Consider the following 17,772-nt stretch of genomic DNA (forward strand, 5'->3'; position numbering starts at 1 on the left):
TCAGCAAGCACTTCTTGGCATCAGCAATACTGTTTGGGTTTAGTGTCTGTATATGGGATGGATTCCAAAGTAGAGTCTCTGATAGCCTTTTCTTCAGTCTCTGCTCCAACCTGTGTCCCTGTATTTCCTTTTGACAAGAGCAATTTTGGGTTAAAATTTTGGAGATGAGTGTGTGGTCCCATCCCTCAACTGAGGGCCTTGCTTGATCTATGAATATGGCCTCTACAAGTTCTCCCTCTCCGTTGTGGGTATTTTAGCTAAGGTCATCCCTGTTGCTTCCTGCCTGGGAGCCTCTTGCTTTCTGTTATCTGGGACTTTCTGATGGCTGCCCCCAGTTCCCCATCCTTCATTGCCACACACCTTCATTCAATTTCCTGATCCTTTGTATATCATCCCTGTCTCTTCCCATACCTGATCCTGTCCCCCATTTTCCCCTCCACCTCCTCTCTTCTTCCCAAGTACCTTGCACCGTCTACCTCCTTTGAGTATTTTGTTCTCCCTTCTAAGAAGGACTGAAGCACCTCTCCCGTCCCACGGGACAAGTTATTCCATGGTTCTCGAGGAGGATCACAAACCTAAAGTGAAATGGGAATAAGAGAAAGAAAAGGGGACCATGCATCTGCTTTTGTCATAGTCCGTTTAATGAGGAAAAAGGCTCAAGTTTTATAGCATANAGAGAGGGGTTAGGGAGTGATCAAAAGAGACAGAGTGAAGGACAAGGGGGAAGCTAATTGCAAGTTTGAAACTTTCAGTGATTTATCTCAGGGCCTTGGTGTCACTGCTCCAGAATGCCAGGCGGCTTATCTCTAAAGCCCCAGTCCTCCTCACAGCTCAAGGTGGCAGCCCAGAACAGCTCCAGAAGGCTGGAAACTCCTTTAATAGTCCTTGATGTTTGTTTAGGGCTGGAATCTTGCTGATTCCCATGAAACAGCCTTGAGGGGAAAGGGGTGAGTGACTCTTCACAAAGAACTATATGGCTCTCAGCTGCAAGCTGTAAAAATGCCTGGGTTTTCTCAACCTGGTTTCCAATAGAAGCATCCACACTTTCGTTTTCCTTCTTCTTGAGTTTCATATGTTCTGTCGTGTCCTACCCACAGCCTTGAAGTCTTAATAAACCTCTGACAGTTTTACAACCTGACTGGCTTCAGAGTATGGCCTTGCCACATTTGTATTTTCTATGGAGCCTTGAGGAGTTGACCTACTGCTGAGCTTGTTTGGCAATAGAACCCAACCTGTTCTATTTTGTTCCCAGACTCCCTTTCAGGTGTACCCAGTTCTCCATTGCTGCTGGACAGCTACAGGTGGCACTCGAATGAGGGGCTTGTAAACAGAGGCAGAAGGGGGTCTCGGGGGGCAGGGACCAACTGAGGAACATTGTCTTGGCGGATCCACAGAAAACAGATGAAGTTACAGTATCCTGCACTGTAAGCAACAAACAGCATTCATGCTAGCCCTACTCATAAATTTAATCTTTTAGAGGCTGTTTTTTGTGAGAGGTGCAAAAGGATACTGGCTAGGTTGAGTTGGTGTTGACCCAATGCCGAAGTCACCTAGGGGTATGACAGCAAATTGGGATGGGGAATTCTATATTGGCATTTGTCTGAAGCCAAGAGCTGCATCAGGCCAAAGTTGCAGGGTTTAAAATAAAATAAAATAAGAATTCTTAGCTCAACTATATTTTTGCTGTGCATGGATCCAGTAAATAGGAATGGTAAATATCCATATGACATGAGAAAGAGTGAGAGAACAGGTTTCAGAAAAGCAGTTGTCCCCTTGCCAGGACTTGTTAGCAAAAAAAGGACATCCAGTTCTCTTTCCTCTGTGTATTGACTGTCTTTGGTTCACCAATCTGTCCACATGTGTCTGTTTTTGTTTCATTGTTTGAATGACTGTTGTTCTATGTTTCATGTTCAAGAGAAAAAAATGGATAAAATTTTATCTGCTGGCTATCCATTCTTTGATTTAGTTTAGCTTTATTAGAAGGCAGTTTCAATTTGCACAGCAGAAACTGATAAGATACCCTGCACTGTAGCTAGGAGTCAAGCACAGCTGGAGAAAAGCTGCTTTTAAAGGGACCAGAAATTTCTCGAGTTCTAAGGTACGAAAGCTGATAGTTGTTTCTCCTAGAAAAATCTCTGCAACTGTGACTATTGGGTTCAGCAAGTGACAAGGTGCTTTTTCTCTTGAAATTACAGCTAGAAAAAGGAAGAAAATTTTGTTTGGTCTAAATGTATAAGATTTGTGTAGCCACTCATTTTTGTTTCTGACTGGTTTACTACAAGTCTTGGTTATAAAGTATTGATTTATAAGTTATTGGGTATGATTAAAACATTGTAACATTGGTAACAGAAAGTTAGCTTAAAACTGAAAGACCCACAACGTGAGGACTCCCCCACATTCTGACTCAGGAGAGGTGACACCCCAAATCACTCACGAGAAACCATCTTGATGCAAACTGCAAGAGGATTTTTAATCCAGGCATGCTCTGGGACCTTCAGTTGTACACCACTGAGGGTTAGAGGCCCAAGGGTCCTGAGTAGCCAGTGGAGGGGGTATTTAAAGGAAGAAACCACAACTCAAGGGGGTAGGGAGGGCATTGTTGGAAAATACCAAAAATACCAGAGTCACAAGGAAGTGGGAGTCAAGACAGTTTTGATGAGCCTCTAACAATAGCATATTTGCATAGCGGGTTCCAGGAGAGGTCAGGGTGGGTCAGGGTGACTTTCTTTGAAGGAACACTCCCCGAACCTAGGAAGCAGGTGGGTGGAGGAATGTAACTATCTGTTTTATGATTAGCATACCTTGGAGCATAGAGTCACAAAGGTCACATTCTCAAGCCTGGGCCTAAAGGCCTAGAATTTATGTTTTTATGTTTCACTTTTTCATTCCCCACTACTACTTGTTAGTAGTTCTAATCTTAGAACTATACAGACACACTTGATCCGTTAGGGCATGGTACTGTTGTCTCAAAACTAAAAGCTGCACTGTACCAAGTCTTGCTCTAATAAAGGCAACTAGCCTATCTAACACACATGGACCTATAATTAAAAGCAGAAGCAAAATCAAAAGGGGTCCCATAAGGGTAGAAAGTAGGGTGTTCAAGAGAACAAGATAAGAGCCTTTCCATGAGTCTAAAGGTTTTCTGTGTGGTGGCATCTGATGTAGACTGAATCTCTAACTTGGAAGTGATGTGTGGCTTGCAGGTCTCCTTGTCTTGAGTAGGCCTTCTGGAGTTGCTTCTATGCTCACTGTCTCACCCACTCGAGTGCCTTGAGCCTACAGAATAAAGGCTGGGAAAGCAGCATATGAGCACTATGTACAGATGCTATTTTTACCAGTGGAGGGGGTCAGTCCAAACTGTCTAGGGGTGTTCTTAACCCTGAAGAGCACAAAGGGTAGGAGAGCTATCCAATTATTAGTGCCAGTCACTGCTGTCAATTTGGTAAGGGTATCTGTAATGGTTCTATTCATCCTCTCTACCTGTCCTGAGCTTTGGGGCCTGTATGCACAATGTAACTTCTAATCAATCCCCAATATCTTGGCCAGTCTCTGACTTACCTGGGCAACAAGGGCAGGTCCATTATCAGATCTGATTACCTTGGGTATCCCAAACCTTGGGACGATTTCTTCTAGGATCTACTTGGCTATCACATTGGCTGTCTCAGTCCTGGTAGGAAAAGCTTCTACCCAGCTTGAAAAGGTATCTATAAAAACTAATAAGTACTTGTTATCATACTTGGCTGGTTTCTCCCTAGTCTTCTCTCAGGAGGCATTCCGGAAGGATGAGCATTAACCAGCTGGCAAGGCATACAAAGTTTGACCACTGGGTCAACCACTCCCAGTAATCTCAGAACATGATAAGGGAATATTTTAACCAGTCTCTGCAGATGTTTAGCTCCTAGGTGGGTTCGACAATGCATCTGTTGGACATACTCTAGTCCTTTTTGTAGGGTAGGATCTCCTTCCCTTCTGAGGTTTAGCAAGTCCCCTCTGGGATCCTAGAGAATTGGTCTATTTTTGTTTCTTACCAGTCTTCCTGTGTACTGCCCCTCGGGTCCTGGGGTTTTGGACTTTTCTGCTACAGGCAGAAGGTTAACACTCTGGGTTTCCTGCTTGGCAGTTAGTTCTGCCATCTGATTCCCTTTAGCCACAGCATCTTATGTCTTTCTCTGCAGATGTCGACAGCCCTTTTTGTCTCTAAATTTCTCCGTGCAGTGGTAAAAGCATACCTGCTCTCCATGTAAATGTTGATAGACTTCCCCTTTGTCATTCGTAGAGCTTGTATCAAAACCACAAGTTTGGCTTTCTGGGCTGACTTCCCTTCAGGGAGGCTGCTGGCTCAGATCATTTGCTTTCTGTCCACCACTGCTGCCCCTGCCTTCTGCTTACCATCAACCACGAAGCTACTGCCATCCATGTACCAGCTCGGACTCTCAGGCCAAGGCTGATCATTCAGATCATTTTGAGTACTAGTTTCTTCTGCCAGAATGTCAGCACAGTGATGAGTAGGTGAAGAGTCATCAGTCTCGGGTAGTAAGGTAGCAGGATTGAGGACAGCAGGAAGAGCGAATGTCACACTTGTTCAGTCTACAAAAGGCTCTGATAATGTGTCATATGAGAATTGGTCATCCATCAGTCAGGGAGACGGTGGATAATGCTTTCAAGAGTGTGGGGTGCCACTACGGTTATTTGCTGTCCCAGAGTGAGCTTATCAGCATCCTTGACAAGTAGAGCTACGGCAGCAATAGCTTTCAAGCAAGAAAGTCACCCACTGGGAATAGGGTCTAACTTCTTGGATAGGTAAGCCACTGGCCTTTTCCAAAGTCCCAAAGTCTGTGTAAGGACTCTTCAGGTGACCCCTGCTCTCTCATCCACATAAAATTTGAAAGGTTTGGTTAGGTCAGCCAAGGCCAAGGCTGGCTGTCAGTAGGGTCATTTTAATTTCTTCAAATGTTTTCTGATGATCTGGGGTCCACACAAACACCTCCCCTTCCTTGGTTAGGGGTACAACAGGGCAGATAAGGTTGCAAAACCCAGATATCCAAAGCCTGCAGAAGCCAGTGGTGTCCAAGAATTCTCTTACTTGCCTTGATGTAGTTGGGGTAGGGATCTGAGTTACAGTCTTTTTCTGTTCTGGCTTCCTTTAGCCACAGCTTCCCATCTCAAAGGGTGTATCCCAAATAAGTAACTTCAGTCTGACACAGCTAAGCCTTTTTAGCTGAGGCTCAGTACCCCAATTCACCTAATTCTGTTAAGCACATTGGTCTTCTGTTGCCCGGGTTCCCCATCTGTCTAGGTCCTGTCCTTTCTCTCCTTTCACTGGGGCCAAGATTCTAGTCAAATTTCTCTCTTGCCTATGATCCCTCCTGTTTTCTCTTTCTTCTACTTCCCACCTCTCTCTCTCTTTCTCCTCTTTCTCAGTCTCCTTCTTATGAAACACTTTCTCTGCCTCTTTCACTAGATCATGTAACTCAGCTTCCTGTATCCCTACCAATCCCTGAAGTTTCTTTCTGATATACGGGGTGACTGCCATATGAAGACTAGGGCCACTGAGGCCTTCTGGGCTTCCGAGGTAGGATCAAAGGGAGTGAATCTCCTGAAGGCTTCAATAGCCTTTCAAGGAACAGCAAGAGAGGTTTGGTCGGCCCCTGCCTTACCTCTCTTACCTTAGCCAGATTAGTGGGTCATCTTGAGGCACTTTGGAGACCAGAGCCTGTCGATAGGTTTTCAAGCTCTCTCTACCTTTAGCCATGTTGTAGTCCCAACCGGGGTGAGTCGTAGGGAATCCCATGTCGATCTCATTTTGTAGCTGTGTAGGCCGCCTGTCGGCTTACAGGATTTTTTTTTTAGCCTCTAACAGAATTCTCTCTCGCTCCTCGGTTGTGAAGAGCATCTGCAGCAGCTGCTGACAATCATCCCAAGTAGACTGATGAGAGGACATAAGGGGCTCCACCAACCCTGTGAGGTGTTGGGGATCCTCTGAGAAAAGGGGGTGTTAGTTTTCCAGTTATAAATATCAGCAGAGGAAAATGACCAGTACTGAAGGGGTTGAAGGTAGGGTGGGTCCACCAGAGTCCACCAGGACTCTGTGCTCTCCAGCTTTGTGTACCTGCAGCTGGTCCACCTCCCGCTGCCCTGAGGGGTTCAGGGTTCCCAGGCGGCTGGGGTTGAGGCTGTGGATAAGGGGGAGGTAGTGGACTAGGCTACTCAGGAGGCTTCATAGATTTTGGAGGAGCCGATGGATTAGCTGGTGGCTCCAATTCAGGAGAAGCCTTCACTTTCAATTTTTCTTGTAAAACCAGAGCACAATCACAATTTTGGGAAGCAAAGCCCAATTTTAACAGTGTAAACAATCTATTTTCTTTAAAAATCAACACCGAAAACATTACTTGCTACAAAGTTTGACTGCCTGTTCCTGCACACAAACGCAAGAATGTGCAGCCCCCAATATGAGACACTGCCCTAAATCATATCTTTTATAAGTCCGATTTCTAGGATAAGAATTACATTGAATATTGCCCAATTCAGGGGTATCTTTAGAGACCTGTTTCCATGGGTTAGCTCATGCCAAGTGTTGTAGTTCTGAATTACTCCAACCCGGAATTACCAGTTTTAAGCCAGCTTTCTGTTACCAATATTACAAATTTTTAATCATAACCAATAACTTATGAGCCAACAATCTATATCCAAGACATATAAAACATATTTATACCTTTAAAACTATTCAGAAACAAAAATGAAATGGCTGCATATATTTGCTTATTTAAACCAAACAAAATTCTTAATTTTTCTAGCTGTAATTTCAAGAGAGGAGCTCCTTGTTATCTGATGAATCCAATAATCACACGTACAGAGATTTTTGTAAGAAAAACAGCCATCAGTTCCCTTACTATAGAAATTGAAAAGCTGCTGGTCCCTTTAAGAACAGCGTTTACAATCAGCTCCTATCAGGGCTTCTCCAGCCACTCTAAACTCCTAACTACAGGTACAGGGCTCCAAAGACCAACTGATACTGTTTACTTATTTTTCTTTTTCTCTTCCGTGGGTTTTTGGAAGGCCAGGACTCGGGAACCTGACTTCTGCTGGCACACCCAAGGCTTGACCCGTGGCAGAGGATTCTGGACCAGGTCCTGCCATTGCTGTAATGTATGGGTCAGGGTGCGATTTTTGTCCTTTCTGAAAGATAATGGCTTTGATCTCAAAAATTATAGTCAAGTCAAAATTTCCCTCCAGTGGCCAGTCAATGCCAAAATTTGGTCACTCAGAGGCACAAAAAGTCCGCCAAGGTCCTTTCTTGATCTCCACAGAAAGGTTATAGGCTCTAGTCCTAATTTCAATCCAATGGTTAAGAGTCAAACTAGGGGGTGTCTTCACAGTCTGTTTCATCATCTTAGTCACAAAGAATATAAACAGCACACAAACTGTCAACAAACACAAACACACACACCAAATGAATGACCAAGAGGGTTGCTGAATCAGATGGCCGGTTCTCGACAAGAGGGTTATAGTATCACTACCAACCTACAGGTGGAACGATGATCCCTACATATGGGACAGAGGTCCCCACGGATGGGACAGAAGTCCCCACAGATAGGACGGAGGTCCCTACAGATGGAACTGTGGTCCCTACAGATGGGACAGAGGTCCCTACGGATGGGACAGAAGTCCCCACAGATAGGACGGAGGTCCCTACAGATGGAACTGTGGTCCCTACAGATGGGACAGAGGTCTCTACAGACAGGGCGTCCCCCAGAGCAACTTTTAAACCAGACTCAGGCTGATCAGTATAAACTCAGGTGGATCAGAATCCAAAACTCGGGCTGACCAGAATCTAAATTCAGGCAGATCCAAGCTCAGGTGGTGCTCTGCTTCAGAAACAAAGGACAAGACACAGACAAACAAGCCAACACAACAAGTGCAGGTTCTTTTCAGAAAACAGAAAACACTTAGAACAGAGACACCGGACCAGCACGCACACATTCCAAAGGGGATCCCCATACCTCCAAGTTGGTTCTCTCGAGTGTGAGGAGTGATTACGATTCCCGGCCAATGCACCAAATGAAAGACCCACAACATGAGAACTCCCCCGCGTTCTGACTGTATAAAAAGTGTGTGCTTAAGAGTCGCCTCTGCCCCAATTGCAGGACAGTCCCAGTGCTCTGGATCAATAAACCTCTTGTTTGTTGCATTGATCTCCATCTCTGTGTTTCTTTGAGTGGGATATCCCAGATGTAAGGCTCTTCTGGTCTCACAGTGTTGTGTTCTGGTGTTATAAGAGAACTTAAAAATTATAGTTAAACTGCCAGTGTTTCTTTGGCTGCAGTTCGCAGTTCCATCTCAGGCTCAGAATTTCTAATTCACCCATATTTGTAATTAACAAAAAATCAAGCAAGTTCAGGCCGCTGCATTGCAGGAGACTACAGTAAACATTTATATTTGAGTTAATACAAAGCTCAGAGCCTTAGTGGAGGCTTGTGAGGCATGCCTTTTGTTTTGCAAACTCTGCCTAAGGAAGTTTTTTGAGCCCTTGCCTCCAGGGACCTGGGAATTATTTTTAAGCCAAAACAACATTACTACAGCTTTATCCAGGTGTTGTTCATAACAAAGTTCAAACTTAAGATTTATGAAAGGTTAATGAAGCTATGGAACTTGCAATTTGGCCTGCCTATTCCAGCAGCCATTCCAGGAAATGCATACAGATTTATTAAAAATGTTGAAGATTGTTTTAATACAATCTTCCTTTGCATCCTGATGATTGTAAAAGGTTTCCAATTAGCTTGTTTGCTTGTAATTTTAAAGAACCAATGAAGTGATATCATTGGAAACTTTTGCCACAGGGAATGGTTAATAACCTACACACACACACACACACACACACACACACACACACACACACACACACATATATATATATATATATATATATATATATATATATATATATATGTTGCTGCTTCAATAAAAGAAGTTTGAATCCTTCAGTGTATATTACTCATTATATGGATATTTTATTAGCAAATCCCTCTGACGGGAAATTTTAATACAAACCTTTGCTCTTATACAACTCTTGTGAGGCTATGCCAGTGCCTGGCAAACACAGAATTGGATGCTCACAGTCAGCTATTGGATGGAACACAGGGCCTCCAATGGAGGAGCTAGAGAAAGTACCCAAGGAGCTGAAGGGGGATGCAACCCTGTATGTGGAACAACAATATGAACTAACCAGTACCCCCTGAGCTCATGTCTCTAGCTGCATATGTAGCAGAAGATGGCCTAATCGGCCATCATTGGGAAGAGAGGCCCCTTGGTCTTGCAAACTTTATATGACCCAGCACAGGGGAAGGCCAGGGCCAAGAAGTGGGAGTGGGTGGGTAGGGGAGCAGGGGGGGGGGTTATAGGGAACTTTCAGGATAGCATTTGAAATGTAAATAAAGAAAATAATAATAATTTAAAAATTAAAAGAAAAAAAAGAAAAAAAAAAACAAACTTTGAAGTTTTGGGGAGTAGTTGTTGCTCCAGAAAAAAATTAAAGGCAATATATTTTGGGGGACATCAGTTATATTCTAAACAAACAGTGACAGGGAAAATTCAGTTTACTTACTTTAAAAGATTTAAAGGAGATATTAATTGGCTAAGCCCTCACCTTCAGCTCACCACAGGACTTAAGCTGCTGTTTGATGTCCACAAGGGGGGGATGTAAATTAACTGATGAGAGACAAATAGCTTTGCAGAAAGTAGAGGAAGCAGTGCTAATCACTTGTTAGCTGTTTATGTTAGCTATTGCTACTCAATGTGCCCACAGAAATTCTTCGGCAAAAGGGACCATTAATGTGGATTTATCTTTCTTCATCTCCAAGTAAAGTTTTAACGTTCTATCATGAAGCTGTTGCTGTGTTAATACAGAATTGTAGGATAGAATCATGAAAGTCCTTTGGAAAGAGTGTCTTAAAACCTGATAAAACATTTATTCCTTATTTCAAACAGCAATTAAGTTGGTTATTGCAGAACACTGATATCTGACCTATTGCATAGCAAATATTTTAGCCAAAATTGATAATCATTATCCAAAAGACAAGTTGTTACAATTTGCTTCTATGAATGCTTTTTTATTTCCTGTAAGTTTGTGTATATAGCCAATAGAGGAAGTGCTTACTGTATTTACAGATGGCTTACCTAATGGGAAAGCACTATATGTGATTGGATCACCTGTTTATTCTCTGGAGTTTTCTTCTGCTTTAGCACAGGTTATTGAATTACATGCTGTAGCCACTGTTTTAGAACATTCATGCTTTTAATTTGTATACTGATAGCCAATTTATAGCTCATGGGTTACAATTGTTTGAAATTGTTTCTTTTTTTTTTAGATATTGTTAATTCTCAAATTTTGCAATTATTTATGCAAATACAGCTCAAACTAAGAGAGTATAGTTGCTTTAAAGGACTGTCTTTCTACAGCCTGATAACATCATTATACTTAAAACATTTTTTTATCACTTTTGTATTGTGAAAAAGGTGTTTGTACGGTAATCCCCTGCAAGGCAGCAACCATAACCAAACTGTATGAGAGTCCAATTTTAAACAATTTATCATCTCAAAACTCAATACCAGAAACATCACTTTAATGTTATGAAGTTTGGCTGCCAATTTATACCTATGAATGCATGACAGTGCAATTTTTTTCAGTTAGAAGTGTTCTAGCGGCCTAGTTTTCTGAGCTGGTTTTTGCCACGTGTTGTTATTTAAAACGACTCCAATCCTGAGTTACCAATTTAAAGCTAACTTTCTTGTAACCAATGATATACCCTTTTAATCATACCAAATAATTTAAGCCAATATTCTATGACCAAGATGTGCAGAGCATATTTATACCTTTAGGACCAATCAAAAACCAAATTATGTGGCTACACGAATCTTATAAATTTAGACCAATCAAAGAATTTTACTTTTTTTTTTTTAGCTATAATTTTAAGACTCCCAACTAGAGGTGCAGGGCTCCAAAGACCAACGGCTGTGGGTCACTGTGCGATTTTGGTCCTAATTTCAGTCCAATGGTTAAGAATCAAACTAAGGGGGTCGTCACAGTCTGTCTCATTGTCTTAGGCACGTACAGGGAGACAAACAAAACACACACACACACAAAAAGACTATGAAAACCAAAAACCAGGGCCCGCTTCCTGAGGGACTTCCAACACCAAAACCAGGACCTGCCTCCTGTGGGATTTGAGACGACCGAGTGAGCACAAAATCTCTCCTCTCTAGGAGGGATTTCGTGTTCCAACTCCACCCAGATGGGAAATTTCCAGGCGTCCCTGGAGCTCCCTCAGACATCCTGGGACATCTCCCAGGGTTATCCCCGGACATGTCTGTCAATAACCCTCCCTTCCATGGGAGTTCCTTGCTCTCACAAGCACGGAGAACTGCAAACCAAACTGAAAGTCCTGAATTCAGACACAGCCAGCAGACAAAGACATAGACAAAGATAGATTCCTACCTCCAAGAGGAGTCTCTGAGAATTGGGGTGGCCGCAATATCCCAGACCACAAGCCCCCAACTGGAAGAACCCCATTCCTGAGGAGACCCTCGCTCAAGTCCCAGGATGAGATGATGCCCCAATAACTCGAGGGAAACCATTCTTGGTGCAATATGCATGAGGTTTAATCGGGAAAAATCAACATGTTGAGGATGAGCTCATAGATCGACCCTTAAGCAGTTTCAACTGAGGGCTTTTAAAGGAAGGGGGGGAGTTCACAAAGAATGAGGAGCTGAGAAAATATTTCAGCTCATCTCTTACTGAAGAGTTACAGGCTATCTTTGGTAAAAATTCTTGGTGGGGATCTGAGTAAACATCATAAAAGTGAGGATGATTACTGCCCACCTCCTACGTACGGAAAGGTTACAGTCTTATCTTTGGCAAACATTTTTAGTCCTTTACACAAAGAGGTGCCAGGGTGAGTTTAAGATGAGCCAGTTCCAGAGGTCATCGGTAACTCAGGCTGAAGGCAAAAGAACAAAAAACTCTTTGCTGGGCTTTTGTTTCTAGGGGGTCTAAGAAGCAAATTGAGTTGGGGGTCTTACAAGATCAAAAGGGCAAACGCATTCTAATCACTGATTCCACAATTACAGTAAAGAGGAAATGAAGTTAACGTGTGTATTCAGGCCAACAGGTAGAGAAAAGCTATTCGCTCCAGATGGAGTCTAGATGGAGATAATGGGCGTAGGCTGCTTGATGGGTTCACTATCAGTTCACATGTACAGGTAAACTTCTACTAAACTGGCTGGGAAGGTTGTGCATGTAGAAAGGTTAGTAATAAAAGAGGGGTAATCCTGGTGTCTGCCAGATGACTCCTTTGAAACCTTAAAACCACTGATTATGTAACTATGCAGTATATTACCCTAGATGCCAAAAGAATCTTGCTTCTAGACAAGTGCTTTACAACATGTGTGTCATGATTCCATGAGGGTCATACATTAGATATTCTGCATACCAGTTATTTACATTTGATACCTAACAGGTTATAATTACAGTTATGAAGGAGCAATTAAAATAATTTAATGGTTTGGTCACCACAATACGAGGAACCATAGTAAATAGTCATGGCCTTAGGAATGTTGAAAAGCACTGTTCCATATTATCCTCATGTGTTTTATCGGTTTTAACAGTTTTATACAAGTATCTTGGCAAACAGGATGGGTAATAGTTTCTTTTATAAATTTTTTTGCTGTGTTTTGTTTTTCTTTGCAGGGTATGAATGTTTTGCTTGCATGTATGTATAATATTTTTTAATAGGTTGGTTATGTGGAATTACTCACTACAATATAAGTCAACTGAATAAAAGAAAGTATTGAATTTCCATGTCTTCTCCAATACTGGATAGGATATGGTTTAGCACTGAACATTTGTCTCCTCAGCGCTTCTTTCTGCAATACGTGGAATACTCCAAGGAATTATAGAAAAAGCTCCTCACAAATATTCTTAATAGTTTTATTGAATTTGTTTGTGTAAGTTATTCTTGTTTTTAACCCAAAATAATGTTAACTCAAGCTGACTTCAAAATAATTCTTAATCCTTAACATAGATGGTGTGACAGGCAGAATAGTTGCTCTTTTTGGAAAGAAACAATGGAATAAGAAATTTATAAATTGTGTACTAAGACTATGATCATAATCACAGGATATTCTGGAGTCATATGCATCAAGACAAATTATGTTAGTGGGATGCAGCATTTGAGGGTCTTTCCTTTCTTATGAAGACATTCTGACTAACATACTGAAGAAATACATGGATTGGAGTAGTTTGTGTTTCTTTCTAGGTTTTGAAGTAAGAACCTAGGGGATGTTCGTGTGTAGTAGGAGCCAAGTTCTCTTAGGAGAGACAGTTCTCTCTATATTGAGGCTAATTCTTTTTTTTTTTTTCCTTTTAATTTTGTTTTTAATTAGGTATAGCAGAATAGCTTATGACTGCCACCCCATTGTTCTTCTTTCTTTCCTTCCTTCTTTCCTTCTCTTTCTTTCTTTCTTTCTTTCTTTCTTTCTTTCTTTCTTTCTTTCTTAATTGGATATTTTCTTTATTTACATTTCAAATGTTATCCCCTTTTCTTGCTCTTCTGTCTGCTTCCTATTAATATGGAAGCTGCGTACTGCTGTATGGAGGGAAATCACTGTACACGGAGGCTTTCCCTTGCTAGGTAGAGTGTTCCCATTCTCTATACCCTGTGCAAATATGATTCCTTATGTAATCAGAGTTTCCTCTTTATAGTACACTTTTGAATGCTGAAATATTTTTTTGTATTACTTACTCCCAAACCTTATGTTCATTAAATGGCCCTCTGCTTCAAATCCTACGTGAAGAACTACAAATTTTCACAATTATTAACATAGTTTAACTAATTAAATAATAAAAATTTTATCTGAAGGAAATTATAGCATATCCAAAAAGTGTTTATGTCAATGAGTGAGAAATAGACATGTAGATCTATTATTTTTAATTATTCAAGAGAATTATTGTGAGGTGTTCTTAATAGGGTATTTTCCCTCAGTGATTAGAGCAGTTAGGTTTTAGGCACATTCATCTTCCTTCTCTCTGAATAGTTAGCAAAGGAAGAAGAAATTTCTTTGATTTAAGCACCTCACACTTAGAATGTGCAATGCTTTTTCAGAAGAAACTCAAGCAAATAAAGCTCTCCAGTGACTAGTTAGCTATCTTAAAAAAAAAAAAAAAAAAAAAAAAAAAAGCTTTACTTTTATGTACGTGACTATTTTGCTCTATATTTATCTGTGTATCACTTGTACTCCTGTTACCCACAGAGGTCAGAATATAGTGTAGATTCTTCTGGGATGGCTTTATCCACTGAGTCCTTGAAGCTCAACCTATTCCTCTGTAAAAGTAATAAGTGTTATTGTAATTTTATGAATTTCCAAACCATGTAATAGAAAACAGATTAAAATTCAGCCACCATAAAGCATCAACAAAGACATATCAAATTGAAAACCCTTAGTTATGGCTCCCGAAATATTGCTACTATTGTAATTACTCCTTAAATCTTCTGTCATATATTGCAAAAGGGAAATTCCATTTTATTGTTAAACTTAATCAATGCTTAAGATTTGGTCCCAAAGCATCTTTAGAAAACAAGAATATATATATATATATATATATATATATATATATATATATATTAATTCAGATATATATCTGAATTAAGCAAAAGCAAAGTTCACAGCAACCTCCTTAATTATAGCTCACATTAAAAAAATTAAGCTATCAATTGAATATATAAATTCTTTAATAACTATGTAATGGATTCACTGCCACATGGAAGCCAACAAAAGTGACACACACACAGCTTATATGAATCATTTGAATCCTTAAGGATATGTTCACACAGACCTATGAGCTCTCTTTTCTCCCATACCTCCTAATATTTTGACATTTTTATTGGAAATATGGACACGAACAATCCAAGGGATCATTTAGGAAAATGTTTATTATATATATATAATATATATATATATTATATAATATATATATATATAATATATATATATTATATAATATATATATTATATATATATTATATAATATATATATTATATATATATATATTATATAATATATATATATAAAATAAAATATCCAGATTTATCAGAAAGAGTTGAAAGCAGATTGAGAAGGTAGTACAGTGCATGGGCAGTTGACTGCATGGGCCATGATGGGTGAGAGAAGGGGGTAGAGTAAGAAAAAGAGAAGAGAGAGGAGAGAGCAGCTAACAGAAGCAAAAGACAAAGTGCCAAAACAAGAAAGAATAGAAGGAGAACCAAGAGAAGAACCAAGAAACAAAGAGCACATGGTGAAAATATCTGGGCTTATAGGAAAGAGAAGCAAGGGAAAAGAAATAAGGCTCATAGGCAACAGAGGTTTAGGGTAGGGGACTGGGCTGAGAAGTGCTTAGAGGAGCTAGGACTCTGTAAGAGGGACTTACTTTCTGAGATCCTTTCAGCCAGCATCTGCTCTGATATGTTAATAGGCAATTCAGTTAACCCTTTGTCCTCAATTTCTTTGGGATCAAATGAATTTGAAATACTGAAATTGTCTGGATTGCCTAGGTTATATGGAAAGGCACTCCAGGGACAAGGCCATGTAACTTGCTTGTACTTTAATAGGAAAGAAGAAGTTCTGTACACCTCTTTGTCACTAATCAGGACTGACAGAAAAGTTCCTGTCCAAATTCCTAATTACTGCCTTGAAGAAGTAGCTCATTTACTTTAAACTTTTTATTTTGTTTACTTTTAAAAATTATTTTCTTTTAGGAAGGTAATTAAAAGTTACTTCAGATCCTTGTGGAGATGCTGTAATCATAAGTGTAGAGCTGAGTTGAAAATCACCATTCTTTTGGGAAAGAATACCAGGAGATCATAAACCTTTAAGTGAGGGATAGAGTCTTACAACAGTTTCAGTACACACTTACTTCTGATAGTGACCATCCTCATCATGGGGTCATCCAGAGCTGAGGTGAGTGTCCAGAGCATAGGGCTAGTAAAAACTAAAGGCATGAGAAAACAGTCCTAGGGGAACCCATGTTCCTGCTCTTCATGAATGCTGCATAGGAGAAGAAGGAAGAAAGGAGAAGAAAAAGGGGGAAGAGGAGAAAGAGGAAGCCAGACAGAAGGACAGACAGACAGAGACAGAGACAGAGACAGAGACAGAGAGAGGGAAGAAAAAGTAGGGAGGGAGGAAGGTAGGAAGGGAAGAATGGAGGCATGGAAGGAGAGACAGAGGAAGGGAAGAAGGATAGAAGGAAGGAAAAGATCTCAAAGCAACAAGGTAGGGAAAAGGTTCTCTGGTATTGTTCAGCAAGTGGGGACTAGAATGGACTTTAGGGTGAAATTGCAGGTGTTTTCAACCCAGGACAGAGTAGACTTTCTCGAGTTCTCCCTAAGCTGTGTAAACCCTGATCCTCCAGTAAGAAGCTTCTGAGTCTCTCTTGTCACTAATACAACCTCATTTTCTTCTTTAGTTCCTTCAGTTAACCTCTGTCTCTGTCTCTATCTCCATCTTTCTCACCCTATGTCATCTCATTTTGCATGTCTTTTTTTAGTTTTTAAAAGAAGAAACTACTTGGATTCTTTCTTTTAAAAAAAAAAAACTATGGGTACTAGGGATCATACCTAGAGCCTTGCAACAGCATGACAAGCCATGAGATACATGCCCATCTTATGCTAAGTAATTTGAAGTTTTATTACTTTAAATCCTTCTTCTCACAGATTTATATACTTCTGGAAAATTAAATCCCATGTTTGTGTTTGAATAGATTTGATATAATAATGGGTTGTATATAATACTGAAAATATTAATTGTAATTGTTTTATCAATGATAGAATTAAAGGGTAATTTTCTATGAATTTTGTGGAAGATTGTAGATTGAGTTAAACTTTGTATGACTTACAATCAGACAGTAAATGTATACCAGAAGGATGTTTAATTTCTTGAAAGTGCAGGTATTTTGAAATTTAATAGATATTTTCCTAACTCTGCTTCTATGTTACACTTAATGAAGTCCTACAAAGGTTTATATAGGAACCCAGCTTACTTGCTGTTAGAAAACACCTGCAGACACAGTGTTCTTGTGATGTAAAGAGTTTGGCATGTCTACTTCTGAACAATTTACACAGGTATTTGGCTTTCTGTGTTACTCATGGTCACTGTTGGGAGTTTCAGAAGCTATCATAGATCTTTCTGAGGTCAGGGGTTGTAGTTAATAAGGGAACTCCCCAAAACAACAACAGTAAACTTTATCATAGTATACACTTAATATTCTTTTCTAAAACCTTCTTACATACAAAAACGAGCACTCATCATTGTGACCTGAATTTTTGTTTCACAAATCTTTGAGTCCAAGTCAGTGTCCTGTTTAGTTGACTGTGATAAATGTACATGCCTATCATACAATATAGCAAGAACTCCTCACTTATAAACCATAATGCCCTTATTGTAAAACTTAAAAGTCAAGCTACAAACATTTTCAATGTTAACAACCTTGGATTTCCTAAGTTCAATCCTGAGAAAAAGAATCCTATTATTCTGCAGGCAAGCTCTAGAACATTTTCATCACAAGTCCAAAACTCTGTGTCAATGAAATAAACATGTATTAACCTCTCCTTGCTTCTCCATCAACCATTATTCTAATGTCATTTAAATTTTCATTACATTATTTATTTATTCTAGGTGAATGCTTATGCACCTAAGACGACATACATTTATGGAACTGGTTCACT

Source organism: Mus pahari, chromosome 11 (assembly GCF_900095145.1).
Source record: "Mus pahari chromosome 11, PAHARI_EIJ_v1.1, whole genome shotgun sequence".
NCBI classification, from domain to species: Eukaryota; Metazoa; Chordata; class Mammalia; order Rodentia; family Muridae; genus Mus; species Mus pahari.